The 14,348-nt window shown below is 40.1% G+C and overlaps 1 protein-coding gene and 1 long non-coding RNA gene across 4 annotated transcripts in view; one reads left to right on the forward strand and one right to left on the reverse strand.

The window, feature by feature from the left end:
- The window catches only part of ATG10 (autophagy related 10), a 223,133-nt gene extending 222,494 nt beyond the window's left edge, over positions 1-639 (reverse strand). The window contains exon 1 of one of the 3 annotated variants that reach the window (XM_072793207.1): positions 246-585. The gene's annotated coding sequence lies outside the window, so the exon portion shown is untranslated. Of the gene's footprint in view, positions 1-245 lie in introns of all 3 variants that reach the window. The other 2 variants (XM_072793250.1, XM_072793197.1) reach the window with 2 other exon arrangements.
- Positions 140-7,023, forward strand: LOC140614244 (uncharacterized). Its single transcript, XR_012015150.1, has 3 exons — positions 140-405; positions 4,834-4,947; positions 6,046-7,023. It is a non-coding gene; the product is annotated as an uncharacterized lncRNA (long non-coding RNA).
- Positions 7,024-14,348: the final 7,325 nt, after the last annotated feature.

The raw sequence follows: 14,348 nt of genomic DNA on the forward strand, positions 1-14,348 counted from the left end.
CTGGGGCCTGGCTCGCGCGGGGGAGGGGCTGACGTCGCGGGCCGCGCGCGCAGGACTCGGGCCAGGGGGCGTGGCCTCGCGGCAGCCGCGGCCCCCGCGAGCCGAGGCCCCGCCCCCCAGCCCAGCGCCGCCGGAAGCGAGCCGTGGCCGCGCGCCCCGCGAGCACGAGGGCGGCCGCCCGTGCAGGTGCCGCGGGCGAGCGGCTGCGGCGTCGCCACCTGTCCTCCCAACAAATAGCCACATACCTGGAAAACCAGTGAGTGACTGCTGGAGACGGGGCGGAGCGAGAACCTTCTCCGAGGTTGGAGTCCGAGCCGGCCGGCGTCCGTGCACGCGCTGAAACTCCTGTAAGCGCCTCAGCCACCAGTCACAAACACGGCTCCCTCCTTTGACCTAAGGACCCAGGTAGACGGTAGCAGTTCGAGAGTTCCAGTAGTACCCTCTGGGGCACGTACCTCAGGAAAAAAAAAAAAAATTGGGATGGGGGGGCGACTGTGGGGTAAAGACCACAGAAAAACGTAGAAGTAACAGGGGTAATCGAGCTGAAAGACTGAAAATGCAACAGCCGACATCTGAGGGGAAACTAGCTCTGCTCCTTGTAACACAACAGAATTAAATTTGTGTGAAAAAAAAACGTGGTGAGTTGAAGACGTGCAAGGAAAACCTGCCTTCAAGCGCATGGGGCTCGGTTATGATCTTGTACCACAGTTACGTAAGAGGTCACCCCTGGGGAAAGCGAGGTGACAGATACGTGAGGTTCGGCACTATTTTTGCAGTCTCTTGTGAGTCTGTAATCATTTCACGATAAAAAGTGCTTAAAAAGGGACAGAGCACTGATCAATGGTGACCAGAGAAAGGGGTTGACTAAAAAAGAGCTTAAGGAAATTTGAGGGAGGGGGGAATGATGGAACTGTTCGATAATTTAATTGTGTTAATGATTACACCGTTTTGGGTTTTTTTTTTTTAAGATTTTATTTATTCATGAGAGACACAGGCAGAAGGAGAAGCAGGCTCCACGCAGGAAGCGCGACGTGGGACACGATCCTGGGACCTCGGGGTCACGCCCTGGGCTGAAGGTGGCGCTAAACCACTGAGCCACCCGGGTGTACCCTGATGACACCGTTTTTTGCTGGACAAAATTCATAACAGGGATACATTTTACTGCATGTAAAATAAAACTCAAAAGATAGGGCTAGTAAGTGAACTTCCTAACATGTTTGAGTAACTGTGACTATAAATGAATTCGATAGTTGCCAATTAAAAACAATTCACCAGCTTTTTTTTTTTTTTTTTTTTGTACAAGGAAGTGAGTTCTGAGTGAGAACTTTAGTGAATGGGTATTTCCTTCGACTTTAAACGGTTCCTCAAAAGCCATAAAACTCACATACAGAAATAAGAATGGGGCAGCCCCGGTGGCGCAGCGGTTTAGCGCCGCCTGCAGTCCAGGGCGTGATCCTGAAGACGCGGGATCGAGTCCCACGTCAGGCTCTCTGCATGGAGCCTGCTTCTCCCTCTGCCTGTCTCTGCCTCTCTCTCTCTCTCTCTCTCTCTCTGCATCTCTATGAATAAATAAATAAAATCTTAAAAAAAAAAGAAATAAGAATGCATTGCTTGGCATCGTATCCAATAATCTAGAAACACTTTCATGCATCAATGATACCATGTTAACAAAAAAAAAGTTTTTTGCACCTGAGATGTTTTTAAGTGTCATAATCCACCTGCCAAAACCAAAGAAACAGAGCAAGGTAAATCAGGTAACTTCTATATACTTCTTTTCATCATATCACTCTTAACAAGAAACAGCCCTGGCCTGTTTAGGTGTTTACCCTACAACACTTCAGAGTGCTTTAGGGCAGGGTCTGTCATCAGTGCATAGCCAGCCTCTGGCAGAGTTCCTCACTAGTAATAAGTATTTGTGGAGTAAAACAATACATTGATCACAAAAAGAGAAGGAAGCTAAAATTTGAGAACCCACCATAAGCCAGAAGCTTAGTTGAGTTTAGCTAACCATATAATAACCACACAAGATAACCATTTTATAGATATGAAAACTGAGACTAACGATCAATTCCCTTTCATTCCTTGTTTCATTGGATTTCTCAGTTTTATTTGATCATGTTAATCACATCTACAAAGTCTTGCTTCCCTTAGCTCCCATAAATCCACAGTCCCCTGATTCTCCTTTGAGCTCCCTTGACCACTCCTTTACTTAACCTCATAGGCTTTGGTTTGTCCATCAGATGTATATTAATTCACAATAACCTTTAAGGAGTATGGTCCAAGAATGGGACACAAGTCTAAAGCTGCATGGTAGGGGCACCTGGGTGGCTCAGTTGCTTAGGCGTTCAACTCTTGGTTTTGGTTCAGGGTCCTGGGATCAATCCCTGGTCAGGTTGGGCTCCCCACTCAGTGGGGAGTCTGCCTGAAGATTCTCTCCCTCTCCCTTTGCCCCCCTCTTCTGCTCATATGCTTTCTCTCTCTCTCTAAACTAAAACTAAAAATCTGTAAAATTACATGGTAAATGTCTTATTTTCTCTAGTCAGTTCGTATCACTTGTACTTATTGAAAACTCATATCCCATGGGCCACCAAGATACGAGGAAGGTAGGAAATGCAGTCTCTAGCTAAGTAGCCCAGGGTTCAGTCAAACCTTGACAGAATGGGATTATTTTATTATTAAAAGGAAGAAGGGCAGAATGGATATTGGGGAGAAATAGCTCTCTCTGCTGCAGCTTATAGAGGGCACATCTCTTTCACCATCCTCCAAGAGGTTCTCAGGGAAAGATAAATTATATAAAAGAAAAAAGTTAGGAGAGGTAATCTGATTGGATGGCAGAAATAAGAAACATAAACCTGTTTGTACATAGCATTTATCTAAAAAAGTGAAAGAAGAAAATTATAGTTTGGCAAAACTATAGAGACAGTAAAAAGATCAGTGGTTGCCAGAGTTTGGGAGAAGGAATGTGTGGAGCGTACAGCATTTTTAGGACAACAGAACTATCATTTTTGATACTGAAATGGTGAGTATATGACATTATGCTTTAGTGAAAATCTATAAACTTATACAGCACAAAGAATGAATTCTAATATAAACTATGGACTTAAGTAACAATCTACCAATACTGCTTCATCAGGTATAACAGATGTACCACACTAAGGCAAGATGATAATAAAAGAGGAAACTGAATGCATACATGAGAATTCTGTTACAATTCTAAGAAATAAAGTCCATTAATTATTTTTTAATGACACTGAAAAAAAAGAAAAAAACAGTCCATATCAAAGAATGAGGTTTCAGAGACAATAACCACAGCAGGGTGATTCAAACTGTCCATCACGCCACTTCCTATTTGTTATTTTTAGTACACCTGCAGTACATACATATTTTGGGGGTTTTTGTTTTATTTTTATCATCAACATTTTAAATATGATTTACATAAAATGCTACCGTTTTAAGTCTATAGTTCAGTACATTTTGACAAACAGATGCACCCATGTAACTATTACTACAGTCAAAATAAAGAACATGTCTATCATCCCAAAAAGTGACCTACTACCCCTTTACAGTTAATCACTTCCTCCACCCTCAGACCTTTAGCAACCACTCATTTCCTCTAGATTAGTCACTCTGGTTTTGCCAATTCTAGAGAATGGTATCATACAGTACGTAAAGCACATATGTGTCTGACTTCTTTTACCCAGTATGTTTCTGAAATTCATTGATGCATTTGTCAGTAATTATTTCCTTTTTATTGCTGATCAGTATTCCACTGCATGAATATACCACATTTTGTACATCCATTATCTAGGAAGGACATTTAGGTTGTTTTCAGCTTCTGGCTAGTATAAATAAAGCTGCTTTAAATAATCATTTAGGGGACCCCTGGGTGGCTCAGTGGTTGAGCACCTGCCTTCAGCCCACGGCGTGACCCTGGAGTCCCAGGATCGAGTCCCACTTTGGGCTTCCTGCATGGAGCCTGCTTTTCCCTCTGCCTGTGTCTCTGCCTCTCTCTCTGTGTCTCTCATGAATAAATAAATAAAATCTTAAAAAAAAAAAAAAAAGAATCTCAGCAGCAAAATGCTGTAGCTAACAATGTATAGCATAACAGTAGAATTGGATAACTGTGCTTGTATTTTGAAGATCTTGAGAGTCTAGTTTGTATTATAAAGGGTATAACACATTTCAGGAAATAATCCAATTTGAACTGTCTGAATAAAGGATGGGATATTTTAGTGAATTTTGATATTTAGTTTTTCTTTGTTTTCTAATATTCTAATTTGGACATTTTTATCTTTCAAGCATCTTGAGGACACTTAGGAACCAAAATTTTTGTTTTAAATTTGTCAGGTGAATTCAGAATTCTAAAAGGGTCAGTCTGGCGGTGATCTAATACTACTCAGGTTGCTTGTTTTTTCCTACTGAAATTGGCTGAGAAGGCCCTTTGTTCTTTTATTTTGGGGAAGTACAGGAAAAAACTATGCATATCTATAGCATATCCTTCTGGGTTATCATTACTAGCCTCATTCAGCGTCTTTAAGACATTTTGCTGCTCTTTGTAAATTGTAGGTAATTGACAGATATCCGTAACTTTTGTCCTGTCTGGTAGTGATTTTAATTGATTCCCCCATTTTACCCATGGAAAAATCAGTTCTGTCCCATTTTTCCTGGCTCCCTGATACCACATGAATAAAATGTCTTTAACTATATTCATTTTTCTATGTGTTTGGAAGTCATAATTTTACTTTCTCTAAAAATTACATTTTAACAGAGGCCTGGCAATTTGCATTCGGGAATCCAGTAGGAATAAATTCTCACTGTAGTCTTCCTTCCCAGGTCTTACTGAAATGTTCAGGGCCTTCAAGGCAGTCCAGAGTCTTTGGAGGCATACCAGGACAGCTGCTCAGGCAAACCAAAATCTTGACTAAGATGATGTGAGGCCAAGAAAAGGTAAATGAGAAAGTAGATAAATAGCAAACTATCGTTGATGAAAGAATATGCCTCACCTTTGGACTTTGTGGGGAAAAAGTCAAACAGGATTATTTGCAGCACCCTATATCCAGAATCCATTGATTTGTAAAGAAGTAATTACAGAATCTCAAATTCTTCAGAATTTTTGGTTCAAACTCCTTGTGCCTTCTGAGCACAGGTTAGATTCCTTAGAACTACAGAGCAAGATGTTCTCCCCCACTAGATTTTGCACCACTTATCACCCAGCAAAGAAAATAGCGGAAGGGTAATGATACAAGATCAATGTACATACATAGGGTCTGTCTTTTTTGCTCACAAGGACTTGAATGTCCTAGTTCAATAATGACCTGTTTCCTTTAATGTTCTATGGCTATGTTTACTGATCAGGAATTAATTCTGATTGTAGGATTTGATTGCATATTGATATGTGCGTTATAACGATGTTTTGCATTAAAACAAGTTCAGCCTGCAGTCCTGCCTGGAAGGCTTTGTGCAATTTTAATTCACAAAGCTGCCCTAGATTCAGACCAAATCAGAAGTTGCTCCCAAGGCAATGACTCTTTTTAGGCTGCCTCTTAAAATAAATAACAATAATGATTATTTGCTTGGCCCCCTCATCTGCATTATCTCCATTAGAGAGATGAGAGGCACGCTGTGGAAAGGGTACCAATTTGGTGTCAGGAGGTCATACAGCAAGCTCTATTTCTGCCACTTACTTGATATGTAGATTTCAAGCAGTCACTTACCCTCTCTGAGCCTCAGGATCTATTTATTTATGAAATGGAATTAGTAATAATCCTACCTTTACAGGGTGTGGAAAACAAAAAGATACACATTTTCAAATTTATGAGATTGATATGTGGGGTAAGAGAATAATACAATCATTAGTATAATCAATAGTCTGTGTTTTCTAACATAGAAAGATGACCAGGTACAAAACAATATGTTAAAGTATAACTTCATTTATGGTCCTATAGAAAAATAATAAAGGGTTACTTACAACTAAAAATTAACAATGGCTATCCCTAGGTAAAGGGATTATGAATGACTTTTCTTCATACTTTTTTGATATTTCAGATTTAGAAGACAATGTATCACCAATGTGTTACTTTTTATAATAAATATAAAGAATGCTACCTCCAATAAAAAAATTAAAATTGATGTCTGCAATTTTTAGGTGAGAACCAATGATTTACAAAATTACCTTTACTGGATATATATTTGACACAAAAGAATGTTATCTGGATGTAAATTATGTCCTGTTGTTCTGTAAAAGGAATAACAATGGAGACAAAAAAGTCAACTTCAAAGGGAGAAAAGCCAAAATGTGATGGCCAGCAAAGGATGATAATGGGACATTCCAAATGTACAATATCCTACCCTCTGCAAATCAGTGATGGCCATGAGAATGTCTTTTCACCATTTAATCTTCCTCAGATTAAGGGGCTAATAGTATAATTATGTAGGCAGAGATAGTAGAAGGATATAAACAGGCATCCTTATTCTATATATACTCAAGACATGTTAAGAGGCATATTATGGAACATGAATAATGATAGGAAGAAAGAGGATAAATATTACATGTCTGATGAAACAGGCCACAGTTGAGTAGTGCTGCTACATCTTTGATGTAATGTTTGACTGCTTTGTATTATGATGTTTTTAATTATTTATGCTGTTGGTGTATGTAATAAAGAAGAGGTAAAATTTATTGCCATACAGACTTGGCTTTGATATTGTTTTTTTTTTTTTTTTAAGATTTATTTTTAAGTAATCTCTACACCCAGTAGGGGGCTTAAATTTACAGCCCCAAGAGCAGGAGTCACACCCTCCACTAAATGAGCCAGTCAGGTGCCCCTGATATTGGTTCTTAATACACACAGCATACACCCTACTTGTAATAGTGAGATGTTCAGTCTCATCAATGGGAAAATGCTGATATTCCACTTAGCTGATTGGTCATGATGGTCTTCTGAAGATGGTCTTATAGGGTGATGTAACAGCCATTGGGTGGAGTATAGCACTTTAAAAGACCAGTTAAAGAATTGCATTGCCTTCCCAGATGCTTATGAATTCCATTAGTCTCAATAAAGCTGTTTAGTTGGAGTTTACTGACTTGTGTGATACTTGGTCTGGAGATTCCACTAATCCAAAACTGCCTATGGCTCTAGCCAGACTGTATAATGTTAGAGGACATCCGCCCAGAATAAGAACATCAACCCAGATGATATGAAAACACTCTGCATGTGGGCTATACCCTTGTCTTTGCTAAGCAGTGCACGAATATGTGATATCTTCATCTTTCAGAAATCTAACTAAAACAAATCTGTATTGGTATATCCAAAAGGTGATATTTGGTAGGCAGTTTGGTATTTAAATGAAAGAGTCAGTCTGAAAATATATATAGTGAAATTATCTCCCATACTTACCTAAGCCATATTAACTCTATATGCTTGGCAAAAAAACAAAACAAAACAAAACAGAAAAATACATTTTTCTTATACCATGGACCCTAAATGCAAGCCAACAACTTCATCTGGTGTTCAACTCAAGAAACAACCTTCTGTTCCAATAGCAGGAGAAAACTGGCTGTGTATCATTTCTTGACTGATGATAGTATATACACTCAAAATCATGTACATAGTATTTTAGATGAGATTTTTCAAACGCAATTTTAACTCTATTTTTGCCTTTCACATTGACTTTAGATCCCCACCCCTTTAGAAAAAGTCACTTCCTTGTATTTGGGAATATCATTAATATTCAGGTGACAGTTGCAGCTATGGTCACAGAAGACACTATTCAAGGGAGATAATATAGAGCAAGAAGAGATGTGAGGGTGGAAACTTAGAGACCATCAATATTTTAGAAATAGGTAGGAGAGCCCACAATGATTCTAAAAGAATTATTAGGGAGATAGGAAAGACTAGATAATAAAACACCAAGAAGAGAGTTCCCAAAGAGTGGTTAGCAAGATCAAAAATAAACAAGTCAAGGGCAGCCTGGTGGCTTGGCGGTTTGGCGCCACCTTCGGTCCAGGGCGTAATCCCGGAGACCCCGGATCAAGTCCCAGTCGGGCTCCCTGCATGGAGCCTGCTTCTCCCTCTGCCTCTGCCTCTGTCTCTGCCTCTCTCTCTCTTTCTGTGTCTCTCATGAATAAATAAATAAAATCTTTAAAAAAAATAAACAAGTCAAGGAATATAAATACTGAAAAGTGACCATCGGATTTGGAAATTAAGAAGACACTGATCACTTAGCAAGAGCAGTTCTGATATTATGGTGATGGTCTAAGTCTGTTTCCAATGGATTACAAAGTGTATGAGTCTTTAAAAAAAAAAAAAACAAAAACAAGAGAAGCAAGTGAAGATCTCCAGCTTTTCCTTTTTTTTTTTTTAATTTTATTTATGATAGTCACAGAGAGAGAGAGAGGCAGAGACACAGGCAGAGGGAGAAGCAGGCTCCATGCACCGGGAGCCCGATGTGGGACTCGATCCCGGGTCTCCAGGATCGCGCCCTGGGCCAAAGGCAGGCGCCAAACCGCTGCGCCACTCAGGGATCCCGATCTCAAGCTTTCCTATGAAGAAAAAGGAGGCAAATGATAGGGTGGCAGGTAGCAGAGAATCAGAGGCAAGGAAGGGTACATTGGTATTTCACTTCTCTAGTGGGTGTGGTTCGATCCAGTATATTAGTCAAGTGCAAAAACTGAAAGGAAAGAGGAGATAAACTGAGGCAACACAGCCCCCAAGGAAAAAGGAAGAAGTTGAGTCTCGAGTACTAATTTGGACCACCTGGAAGGAGGACAAAGGAGAAAGACATAGTGATAATAGAGAAGATGTCTTTGTATTTAGGAGAGAAGTGCAGTGGAGTAGGACCTGAAGAAAGTTCATTTTGGGTAACTTCCATCTTCTCTGTGAAATGGGCAGTTAGCATAGCCATTTCTAAAGGTGCAGAGAGGGGCTTAAAAACATACATAAAATTTTGTAATTGTCTTTAAAAGAAATGAGAGAAGCTGAGAAAGCATATATAGGATTTGAGGGCCTAAGACTGGATTCCCATATTTGTGTAGGTACTACTTCCTACACTGTGTGTGATTGTTGGCGTTGCTGTTTTTTTCCAGTACGATTCATCCTGCTTGGATGAAGAAGTATAAAAAAAGCAGATTAGTAAAGAAGAACTGAAGGAGTAGAATAAATTAAGATCATTGGTAGAAGAGTGCTAGAAATGAGATGCATGGGATCTGTTCAGGATGATAAGGAAATGATGCTAAGAAGGCATCAATGGAGTTGGAAAAAGCAGAGAAATCAAGGGACTAAGATTACCATTAAGAGAGTAGACTTGTAAAAACAGATGGCTGGTAAATAGGAGGATATGTTTGGAGGAGAGATGGATGTGTGAGCTTTCAGGTATATGTATTAGTGAGTTCCAGGTGAGGACAAGGCCCATGACATCTATCCAAGGTGAACTGCTGAAATGGAATGGAAGTGAAGCCATAAGCATTGAATAGACCACAGAACTGAAAACATCGTAGTCAATGGGTCATTCAAGAAGACCTTAGAATTTCTGCAGGAGTCAGGATGGTACTATTACAACATTTCTTTTCCCTTAGTGCCCACATTTCTCGGTCACCTGGCCTTTTTTTTTTTTTTTTTTTTTTTTTTTTTTATGATAGTCACAGAGAGAGAAAGAGAGAGAGGCAGAGACATAGGCAGAGGGAGAAGCAGGCTCCATGCACCGGGAGCTCGACGTGGGATTCGATCCCGGGTCTCCAGGATCGCGCCCTGGGCCAAAGGCAGGCGCCAAACCGCTGCACCACCCAGGGATCCCGGTCACCTGGCTTTGAAGAATGAAGAGGTAGACCAGACCAAGAGTGGTGGGCAGCAAAGCAAAGTTTATTGAGAGTACAAAGCTTCCGAAGAGGGAGGAGACCTGAAAGGGTTGCCCTGGGAGTTTCTAAGTCTAGGTGGTTTTATGAGATTGTTGGTGGGCTGTTTTAATCCGATTAACCCTCCTTGAGCCTGTCACGCAATCAGTTTTTTGTCATCTACCTATCTCTTGGGAAAGGGTGGAGGGCTCCTTCCAGGGTGGTGTAAAATCCTTTTAAGAGTGATTTCCTTTTAGAGTGGGGACCCCTTGTCCCTGCTTGCCTTTCTTCCAACTATCCTTTATTAGTACCAAAAATCTAGATGAACATGGAGAATTAAGAAAAAAGATGGTGATGATGGTACAGATGAGTTGGTATAGAACCAACTCCAGAAAATTTTTGCTTGATAGGGAAGTAAAATGATCTAAATTTGGCACTAGAGGATTGGAGTTAGGAGGATGCTAGCAATAGTTCCAGGCTGTGAGGAAAGGAGCCAGGCTAAAGTAAAGTGGAGGCTTCAAAGAGACCCATGTTTCAAATAGGTGGGTGTATTAGTCAGGGTTCTCCAGAGAAACAGAACCCATAGAGTATATATAGATATGTAGAAAGAGAATCATTATGAGGGACTGACTCACAGGATTACGAAGACGGTACTGCCTACCAGCCAAAGAAAGGCTCAGGAAGCCAGTGGTATAGTTATAGTTCAGATCTGAAGCCTGAGAACCAGGACAGCCAATGGCGTTAGTTCATGTCTGAGTCTAAAGGCCCAAGAACTGGGGGCTAATGACCAAGATGAATGTCCCAGCTCAAGCAGAGAGAGCACATTTGCCCTTCTCTTACCATTTTGTTCTATTCAGGCTCTCAACCAATTGTATGATGTCTACTCACAATAATGAGGGTGATCTTCTTTACTCAGGCTATGGATTCAAAAGCTAATCTTTCTGGAAACACCCTCACAGTCCCACCCAGAAGTAATTTTTATCAGTTATCTGGGCATCTCTTAGATCAGTCAAGCTGACAAAATTAACCATCACTGTAGGTCCACATTCATACAGGCTTTCTGTGAAAGATGGAAACTGTTTAGCCTATTAATGTTCATCCATTCTTTTCACAAACTTATAGAGAATATAGCATATGCCAGGCACTGTACTAGGTGCTAGAAATACAAGAAGAAGACAAGCAGGGCCCTTGCCTTAACGGAATTTAGAGCTTTTAATCAGTAAGACCCCAGACAAATACACAGAAAAGTTTTGAGCTTGAGCATGTTATGAGGCTCTATAGATCTGATTGTGGGAGGAAGGTTAAAGGCTAAATCAACCAAAGCTTTCTCAAGAAAAAAGATGTGGAAGCAATCTGGCAGGAATTGATATTGATAATATTGATAAGCCTGCCCCATCTTTGAAAGTCACTGATAGAGCTGTTTACCAAAGAGCAAACACTAGTTTACAGGATCTTTAGGGGTTATTTACATTACAACAAGGCATAGAATCAATTGATATGGAAATCAGTTAAGAATGCTTTAATAGCAAAACAACCACAGAATTCTATAATGTTATTCTAAAACATAATACCTAAGAATCACATGAAAGCTAAATTTAAATGTTTTATGCATGCAAGATGGAACATTTCTTAGATGCTTTTAGAAACACTATTATAGATTGCTATTCTGAGTACCAAACGACAAGAGCTGTGAAAAGAACTACACATGAATTATAGGTAGATAATATGTGACTTATATGTAAATTACATGTAAGATCAGTATTGCTTTGACACTTGGCAAGCTTTACCAAAGAAGAATATTTCAATTACAATCAGCAAATTTCAGAGAGAAGCATTCAACCATTTTAGATCCACTTTGAATAAGTTTTCCTACATCACCAAATCTACGAATACAGTCAATACATGAATAATTTTCGATAAAAAGCCCCATAGTGTCTGGAAGATCAAAAGTAAACTAACAATATCACGTTATCAGAGACAAAACTTTCCATAAATAAATGTAATACAATGATAAGATATAAAATTTAAAACAAAAGAAATCGCCAAAACCTTTAAAAATAGCTAACTTGTGCTGTGCAATAGGGAAGAGGATAAAAAGAAGAAGAAAGAACATAAAGCAACAAAAACTTTTCACAATACACCCATATTCCTAGAGTACAAAACGTGCAAGCCTCAAATCCTGAAGGCAACAGCTCTCTTTAGCCCTCTCAGCATACCCTCACAACCTGAGGCTTGAGCATAAGCTTTTAGGGCCCAGTAAAGCCTTTGGGAGGCTTGCCATCTCAGGTTTCACTGTGGATAAGGCTCAGTGAACAAATACCAGACTGAAACACAAGCTGACCTTCCCTTAGGAGGAGGGATTTGGCTTAGGATGGGTTTAGGGATTTCAATCCTGTTTGCTTTCCCAACCTCCACATGATCGTGCCAGAGGCCCCCTACGTTTCTGCTGCACCACAAATCTTTCATTGGTATCACTTGTCTCTTAGAACATATACATTCCAGGAAATATTTATTAATATTTCATAAAATAACTGCTCTTCTGTCCTATGTCGAATAAAATCGGGAGTATAGTCACACAGAAAACCTGCGAGGGCAAGATATAAAACCCGAGAGCCACTTGGTCATTCAACAACTACTTATTCAGTGAGCACAAAGCGCTTTGAACAAAGCAGTATAAAGATGAAGCTCTTGGTCACGAGCAATAGAAACTGACTGGCTAATTTTAGCAGGAAAGGAATTTATTGGCAGAATTTCAAATAGCTCATAGAATCAACAGGAAGACTAAAGAACCAGGCTGGGGGTGGGGGGAAACAGGCAGGAGCTAAGGGCAAGCGATGGTCAACACCACAAGGTCACGTCCAGCTTCAGCTAGGATACTTTTGTTAACGCACCACAGGTAGATGAGGCCAGATGCCACGCAGGAAACACTGGCCACTGGGAACATATTTTAACTCTCCTTACCTATTCACGTGATTCACTTCAGATTCAAATTCCCAAATCTGATTGGCCAAACTCAGGTTTCAGAATCCACTCTTAGCTGGCATGGGAAGAGGGGATGCTAATTGGGCTTTGAGACAGGAGTGAGGGCGCTGATTCTTACCGAGACCCACACAGTGAAGGATCTCCCTGAAATACAGAGGTTCTGAATGCTCGATGGCCAGAGAAATTGGAAATATTCACTTCAGTCGCCAACTTTGACTATTTGATATATACTTTGTCCCCCATACTTCTCCAAAGGAATGCTATGGCCATCACTGCTACATGTTGTCAGTATCCCCTTATTTTTTAAGAGACGTTGGGATGATCTTCCAGATAATATTTTCATTACCATCTTCCCTCACCCTTAGAAATTAAGTTGTTCTCCAGAGACACAACCACTGATCCTGATTTTGAGGTAATATTAAAGTACATCTTCTATAGAAATATCACTATTGGGGAAAGGATTATAACCAGTTTATGTTCCTAGCAGTGAAAAGAGTTTTTTTTTAAATATCAATTTCTAAACAGTGCATTTTTTATGGGATGCCCAGGTGGCACAGTCAATTAAACATCTGACTTTTGGTTTCAGCTCGCGTCATGATCTCAGAGTTCAGCCCCACATCAGGCTCCATGCTCAGTGCAGAGTCTGCTTGAGATTCGGTCTCTCTCTGCTCATGTTCTCTCTCTGTCTCTCTAATATAAAATAAATTAAATCTATTTTTAAAACTGCAGTTTTTTAAAGGTGTTGATCGATAGTGGAAAGGCAAACCTAAATCACACAATAAAAAGAGTACAAAAGGGTACGAGTACTAGCAGCACTGTTACAATTGCAAAGACAATTCTAGACCTGGCCTCTAAAAGCTTAGAGTACAGCAGAATGAGACATCTGAATAGACCTTTGGAATGTAATGTGAGAAGTACTGTAAGAGAAATATATGCAGAATTTGAAGGGAGAATGTAGGAATGACCCTAATCTCAAATGTGGGGGACAGGTTGGTGAGGGTGGCAGGAAAGACTCCCTGGAGGATGTGAGGACATGACAACCTGAGCTATCTCCTGAAGGATGAGTAGGAGTTAGCTTCTATCTTGTGAGCGTATTTTATAATCAGGAGCAATAAATCACTCAGACAGCAGTTATGTTGCATTTTTATTGAGAGCACTTCCAATAGTGCCCTTTATTTCACCTATCATAATACTTATCATGCTGTATTGTAACCACCTGCGCTCTTGTCTATCTCTCCACCAACCTCTAAGCTCTGTAGTGAGAGGGACCATGTCAGTCCTGGTTATAGCTGTATTCTTGGCATCTTGCACAGTACCTGGCACAGGGTGATAAATACATGTTTGCTAAAGGGAGAACAACATCAAAACATTTTACACAGAGAAATAATTGCTGGAGAAACACTCTTGACAATTAGTTAGGACTGTTACACTTTAGAGGCAGCTCCAGGATAGCTTAGTTTTCATCAGTACTTATGACAGTAAAGCCATAAATCTCAGGGTTATATCTTTGATCTGTAGAAAAAGATCCAAAGATTCA

The sequence above is a fragment of the Canis lupus genome, chromosome 2 (genome assembly GCF_048164855.1).
Source record: "Canis lupus baileyi chromosome 2, mCanLup2.hap1, whole genome shotgun sequence".
Lineage (NCBI taxonomy): Eukaryota > Metazoa > Chordata > Mammalia > Carnivora > Canidae > Canis > Canis lupus.